The 22,754-nt window shown below is 45.9% G+C and overlaps 1 protein-coding gene across 5 annotated transcripts in view; it reads right to left on the reverse strand.

Moving 5' to 3' along the window:
* The window catches only part of LOC135916335 (heat shock 70 kDa protein 12A-like), a 184,703-nt gene that overhangs the window by 49,150 nt on the left and 112,799 nt on the right, over window positions 1-22,754 (reverse strand). The gene's annotated exons all lie outside the window — the stretch shown is intronic.

Here is a 22,754-nt window from a genome sequence, read left to right on the forward strand (position 1 = left end):
CACGTTTCCAAACTATAGCATCATGGGTCAGAGATTGCGTAACTTGTCGCCCAACGTATCATGCAAGCCAGTGCTTAGTGTAGTTGCTGAGATGAGCAATGTGACATGCTGACGCGGCGCATCCACGCTGATGGCACGTGGGGAACACGAACAAATATCATAGACTGTGGCAGCGATCTTGCGCTCAGCACAATGTTCCAATAAACACACCTTTTCCGAACACGCTGGCGGGGCTTGTGTAGAATATGTTGTTTATAAGTACCGCGGCAGAAGTAGTCGCCTATGGGTAGATACTGAAAAAGTCAGTATTGAGTAAAACTTGAGAAACTAAATAAATGGGCCATGTTTATAGTTCAGACTAATTGGCAATTTTTTTGCGGGCTTTGCAGTCTCACCTAAAACCAACATTTAGCGCTCCACGGCTGTGTGCCTATTCCATTCCAGCTGCATTTCGAAATCTTGGGCTCCCATTCCCATTCCATTGAGTGTTTGTAGATGTGGAATGATTCCGGAAGCATATAATTGAGGAGTTGTGACTCCGTCACTCTGGTATCCTCATTCCTCAATACGGGTATCCTCTCGTATCCTTTTATGCTAAGCGTGTGTATATGATATCGGTTTATGAGAATTACTTTTTCGGTTACTTTGACATCTTTCTACGTAATCTATAATAGCTGTGCGTAGACGACTGTGTCTCCCTGTTTATATGTAATGACATTAAGTGTGCGTTTATGCATTTGTTGTTAACGTCGGATGGCGTTAGTACCACCCGACATCGATGCTATGGCTAGATACAGCGTTGGTTACAAGTCTGATCTTATACCAGCTATCTCTGATGTCACCCTCAGCCAACACGAGCGCTAAGAAGGCATACGCAGAAAAGGTCTTCGGCTGTGCTTGGGAGTCTCTCAGCCGGCATCGAACAACAAAGTGCTATACGAAGCTTAGTCACGCCCTCTGCGACTTCAGGCTTTCCAGGTTCTGATGATCCAGCGATTGTGTTTGAGTGAGACTTCGCCCGGCAAAGCCCTCTTAATACGCGTAGGTAACAGGCCGCGCTCACATTTTTGTGCAGCACTGAACACGCTTCGAGTCTTAAGATTACGAGCTGCTCGCGACAGAGAGAAAAGGTAGACCCACCCTGGAAGTTCGAGGATATCACATGCAACTTAAGTGTACCACGACCGCAGTCAAGGAGCTGCATTTCAGCTGCAGATGCCAAGTCGCTAGTTCTGGAACACTTGGACATGACTTAGCTGGAATCACATCCAAGTATACACAGATGGCTCTCTCAAAGTAGACGAAGATCGCTGCGCAGCTGCATTCTATATTCCCTCTCTGAGTTGTCCGTGGTCTGGCCGTCTGTACTGTATTGCTTCGTCGACAGTTGGGGAAGGCGTCGCAACAGAGCGCAAACTAAAGACGTTGCCTCCACAGAATAAAGTCCTCCTTACGGACTCAAAGGCCGCGTTGCAACAACTCTACCGTGGTCTAACGTCCATCAAATTACCGGGGAAAACACTGGCACTCGTGAAAGAACTCGGCAACAAAGGCTTCACAGTAAAGTTTCAGTGGATTCCCTCCCACATTGCTGATGCTTTTGCATACGCAGCGCTCCATCATCCTCCCAAAGTCAATGGCCCGAAGAGTAATCAAGTTAAGAAGTGTCACATTCGAAATCGCCCTGGGTCACTTTGGGTTCCGCCACATATACCATTCGCACCCAACAGATTTCGTCGAGAGGAAGCCTCACTTCTATATTGAATGAGGACAGGATCTTCTAGTACACCAATATGGCTATTTAGGACGGGCTGCATCAATTCTCCGAACTGTAAGGCATGCTACGAGACAGGAGACATTGAACGCTTTCCGTGGTCGGTCGTCCTCAAAATTCCAAGATGAAAGGGACGGTCTACTGGAAAATCCGCAAGAAAAGAAACTTCCGCCTGCATGCCTGCAATACGTTGTGTTCCCCGGAGGACCAGTTATAGCCCGCAAAGAAACTTCACGTCTCCTTATCGCACTTTTAAGGGAGACTGGTCTGATGGACATGTAGTGAAACACCACAGTGATTCTATAAGAGACGCTCGGGCGGAGCAATTGCGGTCCTTGGTCGCCAGGCCAAACCCGCCTGCTGCTACAACTCACCACCATCACCACCACCACCACCACCACCACCACAAATACCAGAGTTCTGTCACGGAATAGCTTTCGGAAAGGGTCTCAAGAAGAACAAAGCACGCTTCCAAAGCTGCATTGATTTATTGTACCTTTGTGTAACATAACATGCGTTGGCTATTACAAGAAAATTTCGCTGATTCTATGTTCATTACAGAAAGTGTACCGTGCACTGGGTGCACGTTAAAGAACCCCATGTGGTCAAAATTATTCCGGAGTCGTCCACTACGGCGTTCCTCGTATATCATATCGTGGTTTTGGCAGGTAAAAACACAGAATTTAATTTAATTTTTTAAGTCGCGTTTGGAGGAGAGCAGTACAAGACGACAAATGATGTTACGTAACTTCAAAATCTGTTGTCAGTGAAACTCTGCCGCGAAATGTACGTTATTTTGTCGCGTGTGGCACGGAGGCGTTGCTGGACGGACAGACAGACAGACAGACAGACAGACAGACAGACAGACAGACAGACAGACAGACAGACAGACAGACAGACAGACAGACAGACAGACAGACAGACAGACAGACAGACGGACGGACGGACGGACGGACGGACGGACGGACGGACGGACAACCCGCCGTGGTTGCTCAGTGGCTATGGTGTTAGGCTGCTGAGCACAAGGTCGCGGGATCGAATCCCGGCCACGGCGGCCGCATTTCGATGGGGGCGAAATGCGAAAACACCCGTGTACTTAGATTTAGGTGCACGTTAAAGAACCCCAGGTGGTCGAAATTTCCGGAGTCCTCCACTACGGCGTGCCTCATAATCAGAAAGTGGTTCTGGCACGTAAAACCCCACAATTTAATTTAATTAATTTAGACATACATACATACATACATACATACATACATACATACATACATACATACATACATACATACATACATACATACATACATACATACATACATACATACATACATACATACATACATACATACATACATACATACATACATACATACATACATACATACATACGGACATCTGCTGCACTACGAATTTCTTGCAATCTCAGAATGCTGCCATACAAGACAGGGAGGGCGTGCCACATTGCGTCTTGGAATTCCGCTGACAAAAATAATGGAGTGAAGTCGCTCCTGTGTGGCGAGGACGACTTTAAAACGAGGTCGCTGTTCCTGCCTTCTGCGTCCCAGCGTAGTACGTGTCTAGCTTACTCCCATAGCGGTGTCGTTTTTTGGAGCGGCCACGACTGCCGGCGCGATAGTTGCCGCAATTGCGTTGCCCTTGTGGCACCAAGCAATGATATACCAGTTTGTAACGACCTAGTCGGTTGGTGTGCATGCAACCGCCGCCTTCGTTGCGACTGAGTTCACCATTCCTGACTTGTCCTGCCAATCCATGCGATGCGGCGGCGGCGTTTGAGGTCGTCGTCCTGCAGTTGGCACGTACATGGTATGCCAGGGGTGACCGCCGCCTCGTAACGTGGATCCCGAGCACCTGCACCGTATCGAACCTGCTGCATCGGGGGCCGGAAAATCGGAAATGATCCCTCGTATATATATCTCGCAATTTATCCACCCCGGCCGGTGCAGCTGACACCGGGTCATTTTTCACGCTTGCTCAGGTCGTACCAGACGTAATCGGGGTGAAAAACGTCGACTCCTTCCGACTGTAGCTGGAAGCTTTCTCGAGCGTCGTTGAAATATCAACGCCGTGCATGGTGTAACGAAAAACGTTTTCCTCTGTTCCGGCCGAATCGCGCCGTGCTCAAAATCAGATGCACATCCTGCATATTATCAACGACCACAAAACAGGGCGAACAGACGCGCGCTCGTGTTTCTTTGTCGTTCGCAGTGTTTTCACTACGGCCGCAGAAGTTGGCGAAAGGTTGAGTTTTCAGAACTTAGCCTGGAATTTAGGCAGATCGTGTGGTGCTTGTACGGAAAATTATCCAACCGGTGCATGTTTCGATTCGAAGAGGGATACACTGGGTGAAACTAAATGTTATTTTTTTCCCGAATTTTGTGCTGCGAAAGCTGTTGTGACTAAAGGTGTACAACGTAATATTTCAATTCTTGTGCACGTGCAGCATGCAGAAAATTGTTTGATAAGTCTGTGCTGTCCTTGTAGCTTCGGCGAAAAATAGAGAACAAGAAAGGTTTTTTTTCTGGTTACAGCCTTAAGGAGAGATTTAGTAGCTTCCAAGTCACCTAAAAGAAAAACAGAAGCCTGCAGCATTGCTCAAGGAGAATCTGAGGTGCTTATGTTGCAAAACGCGCCGATTCTTAAAAAACAAAAGGACAACAAAGAAAGAGAAAGAATAATAATAATAAAGAAGAAAGAAAGAAAAATATAAGTAATATATATCTTGAAGCCTGCTCACTATTATGTTCAGCATTTCGGGCATGAGAAGCACGTGCGCTCGATATGCTGTTTAGCTGGAAACGTGGCCTGCGTGCATGCATTTTTTCATAAAATTTGTGATTGTGTAGAAGAAAGAAGAGAGGGAAAAAACTCCAGTGGTGACACCGTAACTACTGTCTAGCCGACGGCCTGAACATCGGCCAGCAGAGGGAGGGTTAAAAACTCGACAGAATATAAAAAAACCCACTTCTATTCATCGTGCAGGTTTTCCTTTCTGTTGTCACACGCGTGCTGCTGCCTGCGATGGTGATGTCAGCGAGCGTCGTGAGGGAACCGTTACATCTGCGCACCGGGATTGACGTGACTAGTTGGCGCATACGCGTCGACAGCCATTCCGCCTCTCCAAACGCGCCACCACCTCAAAACTGGATGCTTGAGCAATTGCCGAGAGCCCTGCTGTCATCGAAAACAATTGCAGAGCCAGCTATAAAGGAACAATGGCCATGCTATAAAGGAACCACGGCCATCACCCGTGCTCTGTGGGCTTGGTGGCTGTGCCACAACACACACCAGTAACCCACTTCTATTCATCATGCAGGTTTGTGAATCAGACTACCTTTATACTAAGAGAACTAGCAATTACTTTTTGGTGCAGCTTCCGAGCCCGCAGTTCTGCTTTGATGTTGTTTGTGAGTGTCTTAGTGTGATTAGATCTATTTTGTTACAGTCAGGGGATATTGAAATGAACCCTGGTACTGATACTGATGCTGTGCTTGCCGAACTGAAAAAAAAAACTGTCCGCTGGCCAAACCACAATAATAGCCGACATGCAGGGCCTTAAAAGCCGATGCACGTCTACAAGTGCTGCACTCGCCGACTTAAGCACGAGGTTAGCGGATCTAGAGGGCCAATATCAGAAACTACTAGCAATGCAAATTGAGATACAGACTATGCGGGCGGATACCGAGAAAACAACAAGGCTTATTCACGCTCTGAGTAACCGCGTTGACGATGCAGAGAATCGCTCAAGGCGAAACAATTTTGGGTTTTACGGGCTTCCTGACACAGCAGCGTCATAAACGATGGCAGCGTCTGAAGAAAAAAATTTACGTCTATGCCCAGACGACCTCAACGTGTCACTTGAACCTCAAGACATGGGGCGAGCGCATCGTGTTCGTCGCTATTCTGCTAATCGCCCGCGCCCACTAATTGTTAGGTTTAATCATTAGAAGAAAAAAAGAAATGGTGCTCTTTAATGGGCGCAGATTTAAGGGCACTGATCTCAGCATGGGTGAGGATTTTTCCCCAGCAGTTAGGGACGCCCGCAGGCAACTTGTTTCCTTTGCGAAAGTCAGATCTGTGCCATTTTCTTTGCGCTTTAAAACTCTTTTCATTGGTTCTAAGCGCTACGTGTTCGATGGCGCATCGCAAACAGTGAAAGAAATATAGCAGTCATCACATCATCAAAAAACAAGCCACCCCCTTCGAACGAAATCTATAGCGCATGTTTCCCTTTCAATAATTTATACTTTTTGTTTTACCTTTATTTCCTCAATTCCCTTTATTCCCCTTTTATAATTTTCCCTTTATTAATTACTTCTCTCCACCTTGCGGGTTTCCGCAGAACTACTACGTCAAACACTTGCCTTTGCTTCGTGTGTTGTCGACAAATTCGACTTCGCCCTGCCATCTGCTAGCCGCCTGGTTAGCTCAGATGGTAGAGCGGCTGCGCCGGAAAGGCGGTGGTCCCGGGTTCGAATCCCGGACCAGGACGAATTTTTCTTCAATTCTGAGGCTTTTCTTTGGAGGAACCCGTACGGGTTTCCTTTGTAGCAATTGCTACGAACGGGTGGATGTCTGATTTTCCCTTTAGTTATTAATATACGAAGCTTCATTCCAAAACGAGAACACGTGTCTAACCTCGTGCTGTCGTCCAACAGCAACGTTCTTGTACTCACGGAAACGTGGCTTTGTAACGACATCTATGACACGGAAGTGTTGGCTGATTTGCCAAACTTCAGCGTCTTTCGAAAAGACTAGAGGAGGAGGTGTGCTTATTGCCGTTAGTCAACAGTTATCGTGCTCTGCTATTAACATCACATCAGAAATACTGTTTATTTCATGCCACGCCGCCCCACTGTCTATAATTTTAGGTGTATGTTACAGGCCCCCTCGCAATTATAGAGCCGACTTCGCTCGTAATCTAAACAATGCACTAAACGTGGTTTGGTCTCGCTATCCTAATGCCGACCTTCTTCTTTTTGGAAACTTTAACTTACCAGACATTGATTGGCGCAACGCAGTACCCTCTCTGGTAAGCCAAACCGAAGCTCGAGATTTTCTCGACGTTTGCCTCAACTTCAACCTGACACAACTCATATTAGAGCCAACGCGCGTCACCCAAGACACTGCAAACATATTAGATTTACTACTGGTCAACCGTCCAGACAGTTTGTCGTCCATCACCTTTCTTACAGAAGTTAGTGATCCCAAGGTCAACCATGCTTCTTTTCGCTTTGCTCCAGCTCTGCGGCAGAAGCGTGAGAAAACTATACACTTATACGAGAAAGGTAGTTATGATGCAATAAGTGAACATTTACAGAATTTTCTACCTTCCTTCCAAGATACGTTTCATAACCACAGCATTCATGAAACTTGGCTGATTTTCAAACAAAAAAATAAACAACTTAGCGAACCGGTTCATACCCCAAATCACCTTTCGAACACATGAACAAGAACCATGGTTTAACAATTCGTTAAAAAGACTAGAAAACAAAAAGAAACGCATGTATCGTGCCGCAAAATACAGGATGAACACGTGTGCATGGGAAAAGTACTACGCTGCTGAACGCGCATACCTATCAGCGATTCGCAAGGCGAAATATGCATTCTTTAGTGATGACCTTCGGAAACTTTTAATCAATAACACAAAAAAATTCTGGCAGGCGATAAACCCTCAAGAAAGGCACAGTGTAACACTTACCAATGAAGGTGGTGAAACGGTCGACCAGGTGGAGTGCGCGAACCTTTTTAGCGCAGCTTTTGTCTCTGCATTTACAGAAGAGCCTACCACGTCCCCTTTTTCTTCACGTACTAATGCAACAAGCGCTATGCCAACCATTACATTTTCCCCAGATGGTATTTTATCGTTAATTGACAATCTTAAACTCGCATCGTCAGCCGGCGTGGATAGCAATAATTCGAAACTGTTAAAGAATACTAAACATGTCACCGCGCTGTTCCTGTGTTTGCTATTCTCGGAGTCACTTTCAACTGGTGAAATACCAGATGACTGGAAGGTGGGGAGGGTTGTTCCCATCCACAAAGCAGGTGACAGGAATTGCCCGCTTAATTATTGCCCCATTTCACTAATGAGTGTGCCCTGTAAGCTCATGGAACGTCATGTACATAGAAATCATGAAGTTTCTTGACTCGAACAAATACTTTCATTCTTCACAGCATGGGTTCCGCAAAAGATTTTCCTGCGAAACGCAACTGGCCATTTTCTTGCATGATATTCACACCATTTAGATTCTAACCTCCAAACAGACGCGATATTTCTAGATTTTGCAAAAGCGTTCGACAAGGTACCACACCAACGTTTACTACTAAAACTTTCTCTTGCAAACCTTCACCCCGACATTTTGCGATGGATTGAAACGTTCTTGACAAACCGATCTCAGTTCGTTACAGTTAACAACCGCGCATCTAACCACCTACCAGTGACTTCCGGTGTACCACAAGGATCTGTTCTTGGACCCCTACTCCCCTTAATATACATCAATGACCTACCCCTGCACGTGTCTTGCAACGTTCGTTTGTTCGCAGACGACTGCGTCATTCATCGAACAATTACTAGCACATCTAATCAAGACTTACTTCAGGAGGACATTAACTGTTTACAGCAATGGTGCGACTGGTGGTTAATGGAACTTAATCCTAAGAAGTGCAACTTGATGGTATTTTCTCGTCGGCGAGACCCATTTCCTTACCAATACACAATTAATAACATTCCCGTGTGTGCTGCGCAGTCTTACAAGTACCTGGGCGTTACGATATCTAACGACTTATCCTGGCGAACACACGTCAGTAACATAATTTCATCTGCTAACAAATCACTGGGTTTTCTCAAGCGTCATCTAAAACGTGCCCCCAAACCTGTTAAACTACTGGCCTGCCAGTCAATAGTCCGACCGAAACTGGAGTATGCATCCGCCATATGGAAGCCACGCCAAACATATCTCATTAACGCACTCGAAGCCGTTCAAAACCGCGCCGCAAGTTTAATCCATTCTAATTATTCATATGACGTGGGCATATCTTACTTAAAGAAAGAATTGAATTTACTTCCTCTTTGTACGCGCCGGCGCCCTGAAACCCTTCCACTTTTCCATAAGTTTTATCACAGCTCGCTTAATCAACCACCCTATATCCTCCCCGCAGCCCGAACATCTCATCGTACACGGCACACTTTTCAAGTGGGCCACCCTCGCATGCGCACTGTTTCCTTTTCCGCCTCATTCTTTTGTCATGCCGCTACAGATTGGGACAACCTGCCCCACCAAATCGCCGCCATCATTTGCTTTTGTACGTTCATGGAGAGTGTCACTGCGCACTTTTCACAATGAAAATGACTTGTGTTAACAGACTTATATGCTCGTGCAACTTTACTTTGTATTATTTAGGTCTATGTATTTGCGCTGACGTATGTAACACTGTAGCTCATGTAGTTTTTTGTTGTTGTTTGCGCGTTCAGTTATGTATTATGCAGATTATGTACTAATGTATTTCCACCCCTTATGTAATACCCCTATCAAGGGGTCTTTAAGGTAATAAAATGAAATAAAATGATAGTACGGAGGGAACGAGAGTGATAAAAGAAGAAAGTGGGGTGGGCGTAAGGAGAAGTAAAAAGGTGCTATTTACAACATTTACAAAAGCTGTGAGAATTTGCGCGCTCGGAGTGTACCGTTTGCTGACATACGCGGAAGTGCTGACATACGCGGAAGTGCCTAAGCAGGGCTGGCGAAAAAGTGAATGCCGCAGCTGCAAGTCGATTGCCCAAGGTTGTTTTCATGTGCGCTTCCAGAGCCGCCCAAGTCGTTGGGTAAGAAAGAGGGGCACGCAACCGCACGAAGCATTAGGAAAAAGAAGGCAATAAAATGAAAGTGGGACGGGGGCCTGTTCTCAGAGTGCGCTGGACACTTTATAACGATGCCTCGGCTCAAGGTTCGAAGACAATGGCGGGACGCAATTACGCGCCGGATCGGCGGCACCTGAAGGTCTTGAACCGAGCGCGAGCCTTGTGGGTCCCCCCTTCCACGCTCTCCGCCAACGGGGCGTCACTCTACGGCCGAGAGGCGGATGAGCTCGTTGCCGGTTGTATAGGGACCGGGCGTCTCGGCAGCATGCAGCTGGCTTCCGGCAATTCACGTCGCTGACGCGCCGTAAGGATGGGTCGACCGAAGTGAAATATTACACTCGAGAAAGCGTCGGGCACTGGCGTGCGCACGCCCACCCGTGTGCGCGCTTTCTTCATTTTTTTTTCTCGTTATAAAATACATGTTACGGTAGGTTAGTTTTCATCTAGAGTGTATATAAGGCGAGCGATCACAAAAAGGAACGGCCAAGAAATGAGCGAAGAACAACGCTTCTTTCACTTCGCTATGTACCGCAAGCTGAGGCGAGTTCTGACAATTAGCATCCATCACGCCGTCTAAGCGACGACGAACGTAAGGGTTAAGGTGTCTGAGAAGACAGTTATTACGAGTACCCTCTATTTAAAGCATCTTGCATTTATGAACGACGCAGTGTGCACTGTACCGTTAGACATGCGTGACGCCATAAACTCTTTTTCGACTTGCATGTATATGTTCCGCATCATCGTCAACGTACTTTCGCTTGAGAAGTGACGGTGTTTCGCACGAAATACTGTGGCGAACTAAATATCAGCGACAAGAAGAGATGCCTCGTCGCGGATGACACTGCAAGCCACCTATTTCTTTTACCTACATTGTGCGCCACAATCTGGTACGCATCAGCTCGTCCCATGTGGTGTCCCTGTATACGCTGTACAGGAACACTATAGTCCCATGCAGTGGCGTGCGTCGTACAGACGTAATGGAATATAGACGTAGGCACTGGCAAAGCTCATAGTCGCTTTCTCTAAAGAGCTATTAAGAGTAAAGTAAATTAAATTCTGTGTTTTTCCGTGCCAAAAGTATGATACGATTATGAGGCACGCCGTAGTGTGAGGACTTCGGATTAAGTATATATGGCCACCTGGGGTTCATCAACGTGCACTAAATGCACGGTACACACGGGCGTTTCTGCGTTTCGCCCCCATCGAAATGCGGCCGCCGAGGCGGGGTATTGAGCCTGCGCCCTCGTGCTTAGCAGCGCAAAGCCGTAGACACTAAGCCATTACGGCTGGTGCCATTGAAAGCAAAACATTGAAAGGACTGTGCTGAGGCACAATGTTCGCCTTCTTTTGTCTATCCATAGGTGTCGACTGAGCGATCACGATACGATGCTTCAATCTGTGCAGCGCGCAAGAAAACAAAGAAATGTTTCGCATTTAAATATTTCAAGCGGCACCGAAATTGGACTAAATGAAATGACCATGAGGCTAATCTACAAGATAGGGCTAAATGCCATCGAAGCATTGCTAAAACCAACAAAAGGAAGTCACGCATGACAAGAAAATCCCAGAGTCGATGGAAAGTCGAGTGAATTTAGTTTACAAATGTAGTAGACATAAAAGCAAATATGCAATAAAAGATGAAGCAGATCCCACGCACTGTGGGAATCGATGTTATGCGAAGCATTTTGCGGGTAGCTGGCTACCTAGCATCGTTTGGGATTCCGCTAAGCGTTACCAGGTGGACCAACGGGTTTTCGTAAGATGAACAGCTATGTGTCTGACGCAAACGTATGTGTGACGACAGCAGCAAGACGATGGCGACGACGACCGTGTGACGCGGACGGCATGAGTTCCACTCCGGCCGTTCGGCACGAGCTGACGGCATGCCGATTGCTGGGTTCTACATAGGTATAGTGGACGAGCGTAAGCGAGGGAAGCTCGAACTACGACGACATCAGCGACTATGTGTTATACAGTCGTGGCGTGTCATGTGGCTATGCCATGTGGCGTATTTTAAAACGACGATGACATTTGCATTCCGGCGATTAAACGTTAAAACCTGTACGACCTGGGCCGATCGTGAAGGCGGTATACAGCGTCGCACAGTTTCTGCGTAGCTGCTACAAGGAAAGTAGTGGGGAATGCGGGCCTATGCCGTAGGTGGTGCAGTCTAACACAGCATCTCAAAGCGTGAGCTGTCACAAGTTTACGACTCTCACAAACTGCAACCGTAGAATTAGGCTCGCTTCGTACTGACACCATCAAGCTAGCACATCACATGGCTCGGCATTATCCCCAACGCTCTTTAATATCGCTGTGACCGAATTACCACCTCTTATTAGCCACTATCCTCAACCTGCAACATGCTCTATATGTGGAGGACGTGACCCTCTGGCACATGCAGGACACGCTGCAAGAGGCGGTGAATGTAGTCCAGGATTACGCGCGAGCAGGCGGGTTAACATGCTCTGCGGAAAAGTCAGAACTCCTGCTTGTTCGCTGCGCGCAACGCAATCCCAACAACGTACCCCAAATCATGGTCACCCTAGAGGACCATCCAGTCCCGTGCGTACAGAAACTCCGCGTCCTTGGCATCCACATTCAAGCAGATCTGAACGCAAGCCACACCATTAGCCTCTTAGAATAACAAGATGCCAAATCACGCATATGATCCGCCGCATAACTAACCGGAGGCATGGACTTCGGGATTGGGACGTTCTATACATACAGGTTCTGTCCTGAAAGTGGTGTCAGTAAGGCCATTAAAAATCATTTATTGAATTTATCGTTACAAGTGTTTAAAAATCTTCAAAATACTCTCCTTTTGCATCGACACATCGGCTTCAGGAGACTTCCAGCTCTTGAATGCGTTGCGGTAGTCCTCTTCCGGAATGACCTTTAAAGCTGCGATGCAAGTTGCTTTGATCCCGTTCACTGTACCAAATGCTTGCCTTTCAGGGGTTTTTTGAGGCGTGGAAACAGAAAAAAGACGGCGGGAGCCAAGTCTGGGCTGTACGGGGGCTGGGGGATCGTTGGCACCCCTGCTTTAACCAGGTAGTCGGCACTGTGGGCCGGCGCATTATCGTGGTGCAACTTCCAGTTGTCTGTGATGCCCGGCCGGATGCGTTGAACCCTGCCTTTCAGTGTTTTGTGGACTTCCACATAAAATTTGAAATTCACAGTGGTTCCAGGTTCTACAAACTCGTGATGAACCAGTCCGTGGAAGTAAAAAAAAAACGATGAGCATAATCTTGATCATTGATTTGCTCATCCTGGCTTTCTTCTGGCGAGCGGACGAGTGCGTTGATTGCCTTTTGGTCTCAGGGTCATATTCAAATACGGAAGTCTCGTCACCTGTTATGACGTTGCACAAAAATTTTCGATCACGTTTGCACATGTCGATGTTTTCTTGGCACGTTTCAACGCGGCGCGACTTTTGGTCGTCAGTGAGCACTTCTGGAACCATTTTTGCGCACACCTTCTGCATGCCGATATCGTTTGTAACGATTTCATCAACTTGAGTTTTCGGAAGGTTTGAGATGTCGGCCATTGAATGAACACTTAATTCGTCGGTCTGAGCTCAACAGTTCCCTCACTCGCGTGACATTGTCAGCCGTGGTGGTCGTGGATGGCCGTCCGGCGCGGTCCTCATCGTCGACCTCTTCTCGGCCTTCGAAAAAGGCCTTGTGCCACCGAAACACTTGCCGATCTGACAGGGCATGTTCTTTGTAAGCAGTCTTGAGCATAGTAACAGTTTCCGCAACGGTGTTGCCAAGCTTCACGCAAAACTTGATCGCAAATCTTTTTTTCTAACGAGCGCTGCACTTTCACTTGCACAAGAATAAAAAAAAACAACTCTCATGGACAGGCCCGTCCTACACACTCCGATGCTCGGAGCACACTGAGCGACGGAGCGCTGCCGGGTTTCCCCACTACCAGTTTCAACTGGTTAGACCGCGCTCCGACGTACAGTCGCATCACAATAAATTCACTGACATTACTTTGAGGACAGACCCTGTATATAATAAAGGCCTGGATAGTCAGCCGGATCACCTACTATGCTCGCTTTCAAAACGTCACCCTCGTGCAAGAGAAAAGACTTGGCATTATTTTCCGCAAAGCTATCAAGGAAACACTGAGACTACCTACACAGGCATCCATTGAATGGTTTCTAGCAATGTGGCGCATTTCAACCTAAACAAACTAATAGAAACCCAATGCAATAGTCACATGCGGAAGCTCCGCAATACTCAAGTGGGAGAACGGCTGATTGCTGGGATATACTCCAAACCGAGACGCATACAACACAACCTTGAAGCATCTACCTTGCAACCTCCGAGCAAGAATTACCATCGCGCTACTGCCGCTCAACATTCACCCTGAGCACGACGCTGGGCGCAGACAGGCAAGTGTGAAATATCTCAGACGCCTAATTAGTCAGTCTCGCCCAAACACCCTACTACACACGTATGCCGCTAGACACCACTCCCTCGAATACACAGTTGGAGCAGTGAGTAACAATTAGCACGACACGGTAGACTCGATGTCAGTGTCTACGAAACAAATATCGGAGGACGAAGAGTGTGCCGTAGCTTTGTCCGTTGCCCACGCCGTCCAAAACCTTCCTCACACAGAACCTATCGTCATCTTCACCAATTCGCAGGACGCGCGCCGCGCCTTCACACGCGGCATCGTCTCACAACACACACACACATCACATTCTCCACAGTGCGCACCACACACCACATATGTTCCCACTTGTCAGGACATCAGAGCATGCCTCTCTCCCCGGTCATGACTGCGCACACACCGCTGCCGAGATCTCATTCGCCGGAAACCGGAGGGAAGAGCTGCCCAACGCACACGAAGAGGACTCAAACGCAGGAACCTTAGGATACGGAGACACTCGCGTACTACAGACCAGAGCGCCTTCGGTATCCTCCACCACTAGGGCTAGGGAGGCTGACTAGGGACTTCGGCTGACTAGGGAGGACGGCGCTGCGATGCGTCAACCGCAGGTCAACACATTACCTAACCTCCACTTCTTTCACATGTTACACCCAACTTCATGCCCAGATAGGTGCCCGATTCCGACGTTATTTCACGTAACTCTGAAATGACTGCGTCCGCCAGCCGGGTATACTCTCTCTATTCCTCTCATATCCTAACCCTGCAACAATGGGAGGCCGTGCTGCGTGACGGAAGCCCGGGGTTCCAGCTGGCGTTGGTCGGTCGTGCACGGAACGTGGGATTAGCTATTGCGGCCCTAGATTAAGGGCCGCACTCGACATTTTCTCATAATACTTCAACAAAATGTTCTTTCTTTTTCTCTCTCACGAGGAATAAGCACTAGGAACTGACACGTGACGCACGCGCCAGACGCCTTAAAGCGCTAGTCGGCTTTGGCACGAGAGGAGTATGCGTGCGATCGTGGCCCTGTTGGGTAATGAGTATTGGGTGGGCTTTGCTCGAACAGCAGAGGGTCGATTTTACTGTCTGTCAGACATTAATTTTTATTACAGAGGTCTGAAGTGTGGCGAGACATGAAATACCTACTCACCGCAAATTGCCTGGAAGGAGGCAAATAATACTTCGCTTTAAATGCAGACCGATTAAAATGTCATCAGTAGCATACGGGTTAACAACGCAAGCCGTAAAGCTGAATACTATAAAAACAACTGTTAGTACGGATCCCAACCATGTCCGGGCCATTACTTTAATAAATTCTAAGTTTCAAATACGAACAGAAGAAAACAAAATATTGGGGGAATTGCTTGACGGTTCTAGAACAGACTATAATCTGCTTGTGATGACTCATGGCATATGCGAAAGGCAGCGACAAATACGAACGCAAGACAGAGGAGAGGAAACGCCATTCTTTGTGTTTGGAAAGATCGGATGCTCTTTGTAGGCGATCACAAGGAAGAAGACGGGACAGGCGCACGGTGTCCCACTCGTTTTCTCGGCTCCCTGCAAGCTGAGTCACATTTGCGCCCGCATAGGGAGACTTCACGCCAAAAAGAAGCAAGGTGGCTGTGGCGTGAAACACAAGAACCCCCATGTAGATTGCCAAGTTGGTGTTATTTATCAGATTCCCCTGACCTATGGTAAAACCTACATAGACCAGACGGGCCGTTGTTTGAACGTGCGAATCCGTGAACACGAAAGGTCTATTAAAAACCGGGAGCAACGTCATTTACCCATGCATTGCCTAGATCATAAATGCAGGCCTCTGCTCAACCAGGTTGCGATCCTGCGCAAGTGCAGTAACGAAAAAGAACGGGAACTTCTAGAGGCATATTATATAAAAAAGAAGGGACAAGCATGCATCAGTGACACATCGATCATACTTTACAATAGGGAGGCACGTTTCCTAGAAGATGTGATTAGCTGAGCCACACCCATTGGTTTTTTTCTGATTTTGTTTTTTCTCCTCTCATCTGCTGCTGATACCCTGACGTGCCTGCACTGGCATAAACTGATAATTAATATTTGCGCCTGTGCCGTCTTCTGCCTTGTGACCCGCTGTGGTTGATCAGTGGCTATGGTGTTGGGCTGCTGAGCACGAGGTCGCGGGATTGAATCCCAGCCTTTCGATGGGGGCGAAATGCGAAAACACCCGTGTACTTAGATTTAGGTGCACGTTAAAGAACACCAGGTGGTCCAAGTTTCCGGAGTCCTCCACTACGGCGTGCCTCATAATCAGAAAGTGGTTTTGGCACGTTAAAACCCCGTAATTTTTAATTTCTTCTTCCTTGTGATCGTCTACAAAGCGCATCCAATCTTTCCAAATACAATGAACCAACTTGCCCAACAACGCATCCTGCTAAACTACTTCTCTGTGTTGCGTCCGTGCTTTGCGCTGCCGTTCACATTTTAGCCAAAGTATCGCTCTTACTACAGTATTACAGTGTAGGAATAGCCAGACAAGGAAGAGAACTGCCTCCACTGGCTTTCTGGGTGTTAGCAGTGTGTGACAGTGTAAGCAAGAAGCTTTTGTGGAACATTCTTAGAGAATAAGGCATTGGTGAAGAAACTGTATAAATATTTTGAAAATAATACACTACAAGAATCATGCGAAAGACTAAATAATGAAGCTACAGTAGATATCCAGGACGGTCTGTGCCATGGAGGGTACCCACTATCACCGCTCTTTTTACTGACACACATTGTAAGCACGAGAAGGAGGCTCGAGGCAAGCAAGTTGTTATAACCTCTGGTGGTGGAACAACATCTTCAGGGTTTAATGTACGCAGCTAACATTTGTTAGCGGATAGTCAGATATATTCAGCTTCATTTGTGGAGAAGATAGTTTAACTCTATAGGGTTAAGTGCGAACAAATCAGGCCTAATGGTGTTTAAGTATAGGGGTGATCAGTCGATCACAGCAAAGAGAAATGTAAATTGCTAGGACAGGCGAGCAAAAATACATATACGCGTATTTGTACTCACCTACCAAAGACAAAGATATCTATCAGAAAAGCAATAGTGAACAGGTAATCACAACGAAAAGCAAAAGAAACGCGGCCACAGCGATGAAGTGCCATTAAGGTACAAGTCTGAGGTAGTACGAGGCGTATATGGGAAGGAGTCATGATTCCCGGACTTAAGTGTGCAAACTGGGTGTTTTGTTTAAAGTCCAATGTGCATTCGCTACTAATGATTGACCAACCGGCTTTTGGAAAACTAGCTTTTGGTGCACACAGAACGACCGAGGATGCAGTACAGGGAAACAAGTCCTGGGTGTCATTCCAAGTGCGGTAGCTCAAAGCGGAATCTGCTTAGAAGAGTGACTGGGGAATACGGGCAATATATATATGGGCAGCGCCAAGGTTTTTGAGGAACCTGTATCAAGATAATGTTGAATCGGAGTGGAGAAAAAGAGCCAAATATTATTACATGGAGGAGGAGGAGGAGGAGGAGGAGGAGGAGGAGGAGGAAGTAAACTTTATTGCCCTAGAAAGAGTAATTCAGCGGGCGGGCCGGATGTCTTCATCTTCTAATGGTTGATGCCGATCTCCGGCCTGCATGGTTGGCGCCCCTATTCCAGGGCACCACTGAGCGTGGCTGCTCGTCGGGCATGATCCACCAGCCTCCGTTGGAGGCTAGGGTCGCCGCTGGAGAGCACGCTCTCCCACTGCTCCGCACTCGGATTTTCTATTTTGTGGAATGCCTTATTCGTATTGCACTCCCATGTGATGTGATAAAGTGTGGGTATTGCGCCACACCACGGGCATGTGTCCCTGTATTGACCTTGGAACATTTTGTGCAGTTTATGTAAATTTGGGAAAGTTCCTGTCTGCAGCTTTCGCCAGTAAACTACCTGTTGTTGAGTGAGTGTATTGTGAGGCGGGGGATATCTGATCCTCGTCCCTCTATGGTAATTTAGTATGTCAGAGTACGTTGGGATCACTGTCATGAAGTCCTCAGGGTCTCTGTTTAGGCTCGCTCGGTTTGTATGCTCGCGAGCGATCCTATCGACCCTTTGGTTGCCCTCAATCTCAGTGTGCCCCGGTACCCAAAAGATGGTGTGTCTAATGTGTTTATTCTGTTGGCCAGCGAAGGCATAGGTATACGCGACCGGGAAAAATGTGTTAAAAACGATTAGGTCGAAATAGGCAATATGGTGAATAGGCGCGATAGAGATGCAGCCAGCTGTTGAAATGTATCGAAAAGCATACAAGAAAATATGGAGGTTGAGAGAGAGAGAGAGAGAGAGAACTTTAATGAGAGAAAAATGGAGAAGTCGGCCTGAGTGACGCGATTCTCATGTTGTATGAAAACAGGGATTTACGACATATGAAACGACATTTGGCACGATTTGAAACGACAGAAACGATATTTGGCCGCAGCACCTGCAGCTGGAGGAATGCAAGTGTAAACGAGCTTTCTTACCTTTGCAGACCATCCAACGTTCACCCAATCATTCACCCAAGCGGCGTCACGTACCCGTCCTGTCTGCACCGCTGGACAGGCGTTTCTGACCTGTTCAACGAATCTGGTCTATCCATGGCTACTGCGCATGCGTGACCAACATGACATGCAGACCATCGCCTTGAGATAGTCTGCCGATACGAAAGGGCTTCAAAAAGTGGTGCTGGCGTCTGTCCGGCTTCGTTTGGCAGCAGCACTTGCGGCTGGAGGAATGCAAGCGTAAACGAGCTTTCTTACCTTTGCAGGTTGCTGTCGTTTTTTTTTGTTTTTCTTTTGCCACATATTCATTGCTAGATGGCACAACTGCTGCTGCCAGTGTTTTGACCTGTCTCAGTGATACCTTGTATCTCTTAAGATGCCAATTGTTGCTGAACTAGGTTAGAGAATTCAGCTGCTTGAGGCCTGGTCTGAAGGCAAACTCGAAGAAGTAGTTGAAAAAAACTGGTTGAGAAAACGAAACAGAGAATATCATCAACTGAGCCTAAAAACAAGAAAGGGGCTGGCAGATGGAATGGCACACTGTGGTATAAAATTTTTTAAACAGGGATGGAGTACCTCAGACAGGCTGGCCAACGTTTCGATAGGTGGACCTATCTTCGTCAAAGGCGAAGAATTCGTGCAATGAAGGCCGAAATCAGCAGCTTAGTCTCAAGTGTTGAAATGCTGAATTGTCTTGTCGAGAATGTGAAGTCAGAGAATGAGCGCCTAAGAACTGTTAATGAAACTCTGAAATCACAGAATGAAACCTTAACAGCAAAAGTGTCGGAACTTGACCAGTAATCTCGGCTAAACAACGTTGAATTGAAGAACATCCCGTGTGCACAGGGAGAGGACTGCGCGGCAATTATAAAAGCTGTAGGGGCAAAAATTGATTGTCCCATCACGGATAGTGACAATTACGTCGTTCATCGAGTTCCAGGGGAGGTTGGAACGGCTGAGAAAAATGTCATTGCCCGCTTCTGCTCACGAGCTAAGAAGCAAGATTTCGTCGCTAGACTGAACACTAATGACCTCGGCTTCGGTGGATCGCAAAGTCGCCCTGTTTATGTAAACGACCACCTGACGCTGGAAAAAAAAGAAAAGGCTGTTCGCTAAAGCGTTGAAGTTAAAGCGGGAACGTGGATGGATGTATCTGCGGACGGATAATTGCCATATCAAGACGAAAAAGTCGGCTAAAAGCCGAGTATTCCGCACCTTAAAGGACACAGACCTTTCCGTGTTTAGTCAGGCGACCTAGTTGATCTCTGGCAATCAACTATTGCAAGCTAAACTTCATAACACTTTAACATGCATTACTCGACAAAACGTCTTCAACCTTTTTTTCAAGGCCCAGGTTTATCGGCTATCCACTTTAATGCACGCAGTCTCAGAAAACATTGTCACGACATTCATGCTTACCTAGCATCCCTTGACCACCACTTTTCTTTCATCTGTGTGTCTGAGACGTGACTATCACCTGACGATAAAAACTTATGCTGTTTACCACATTACTCACCAGAGTACTGTCACCGACAATCAAACAGTCATGGTGGTTCTGCTATTTTTGTATCATCTTCTATAAAATACAAGCGTTGGAATGACCTCTCCCTCCTAGCTCAAAAACCCTGAATCTGTTTGGATTGAAACTGATGACCAACATACACAATCTGATGCTGAAAAAACCATCTAAGCTTGCATATGTCGCTCACCATCATCGTCAGTCTCAGAGTTCGATCTGCTCTGCACTATACGAAAGCCTAGACAAGATATCTTGAAGAAAGAAAAAAACGTTGTTATTATGGGAGATATAAACGTTAACCTTCTGGATGAATCCAATCATAACACGGTTGAATACTCGAATTACTTTGCAGGCTTTGGTTATGAACAGCTGCTTACAGTGCCGACAAGATGTATCACAGGCGGCCCAAGCACACTTATTGCCTATATTTTTTTAACTACATATCATGTGATGAGTGTGGCGTAATACCACTCGACATTACAGACCATTATCCCATCTTCTGTCGCTTGTCTCATGCCTCATCACGCGCTGAGCGTTCTTTCCAAAAGTCCATGTTGAACAAGGGTTTAACAAAGTTCATTTCATAGATTTCATCGCTTCTTTTGACTGGTTGACTATAAAATCTGAATCAAACGCTGAGCTAGCTTTTTTACGCGTTTCATCTATAATACAGCAATGTGTCCATGATGCAACCACTTTTGTTAGATGTAACAAGACGTATCTAGCACTCCATAATCCGTGGCTCACAGATGGTTTGCTTGTGTGCATGCGCAAGAAAGAGAATATGTACAAAAAAAAAAGAAACTAAACGTCGCCCATTTAACTTCGAATTGCAGAAGCGATATGCTTGCTACAAAAATGTTCTAAACAAATTGTTGAAAGACGCCAAAAAGAAGTACTATGACATTAAAATTAATGAAGCTGAAGGTATCACTAAACAGTGGAAGCTCATAAACTCTTTTTTTTTTGAACAGAAACTCAAAAGACTCACCAATAAGTGAGATTTCAAGCTCTAGTGGTACGTATCGAAATCCATCAGACATCGCAAATGAATTTAATGAGTTCTTTTCCGGTAATAATAAGTCCCTTCCTACCAGTCCTATAACAACATCCCAGAGACACCCACAATTTTTTTTATATCCCACCATTCCGGATGAAATATACAATGTAATACAGCAACTAAAGCTAAAGAGTGCGGGTCTTAATGAAATACAACCAGTGCACTTAAAATATGTTGCTGATATCGTTGCTGACCCATTTTCTTATGTCATTAACCTTTTATTTAAATGCGGTGTATTTCCATCTAAACTTAAGAAAGCCAAATGAGTCCCTGTATTTAAAAAAGGGTGATAAGGGGTTGATTTCTAACTATCCCCCTGTTGCTATATTATCGGTGTTCAGCAAAATTACAGAGAAATGCTTTGAAAAGCGTCTAAATAAGTCTCTAACAAAATTTGATATTCCTTGCACCACGCAGTTTGCCTTTCGTGCAGTATACTCTACTACTCTTGCGCTTCTTTCATTCACTGATCGAATTAAGCACCACATTGACGAAGGTAAATATGCTGGAGCAGTGTTTATTGACCTCACCAAAGCGTTTGATTAAATTCTTCTTAATATTTTAATTACTAAGTTAAACGCAATCGGTGTAGTAGGACCGGCGCTGGCTTTTGCTCACGATTATTTAACTAACGCACAACAGGCTGTTAGCATTTCTAATCACCTTTATAACTTCAAATTAATTGATACGGGAGTTCCTCAGGGGTCTATATTACGCACATTACTCTTCACTATCTACATTAATAATCTAACTGGTCATCTTTCGCATTGTGAACCTTATCTCTATGCGGACGACACTACCATTCTAACTGCTGACTCCTATATTAATAGCCTAACTTTTAAGCTCAATACCGATATGGAAAATATTATTCGCTGGTGTCGTTGTAACTCTTTAGCAATTAACCCTAGTAAAACAGTCTTCATGCTATTTCACCCCACTCAAAAGAAAGGGATAAATATTCCGACCATAGCTATCGATAGTTATCCCATCAAACCTTCTAGTCATTGCCGTTTTTTAGGGGTTGTCCTCGATTACAACTTGAAGTGCATTACCCATATTTCACATCTAAAACAAAAAATTGGATATGGTATCTAGATTCTTATAAAAGCACGTCCATACTTTAGTCTACCAACCTTGCTTTCTCTTTATCATGCATTCATTCACAGTCACTTCACCTACTGCATTGCGACTTGGGGCAACACATATAGCTCTCATCTTGTTCCTTTGCAATATGTCAGTCACCCCGATGTAATGCATCAGCTCTTTTGCAAGACTATCGCATTCTCACAATTCATAAACTATTTCAATTAAACATGGCAATCCTTGTCTACAATTCTCTTCACTCAAACATTCCCCAAATAATATTTAACACTGAACAACTTGCTAATCAAAATAAAAGTCGATTTTCATTAGCTAACAATTTCTTATTACCTAAATTCAGAACTAATTTTGTTAAATCCACTACTGCGTTCACAGCGATGTCTTTCTGGAACTGTATTCGAACGGACATAAAGCTGTCTCCTAGTATAGGCAGCTTTAAAAAGCATTTATTCTCATATTTACTTAACTTGTGAATGCTGTGATGTAATTTAACACGTTCTGTTTGCTTCAT

Source organism: Dermacentor albipictus, chromosome 1, assembly GCF_038994185.2.
Source record: "Dermacentor albipictus isolate Rhodes 1998 colony chromosome 1, USDA_Dalb.pri_finalv2, whole genome shotgun sequence".
Taxonomy (NCBI): Eukaryota; Metazoa; Arthropoda; class Arachnida; order Ixodida; family Ixodidae; genus Dermacentor; species Dermacentor albipictus.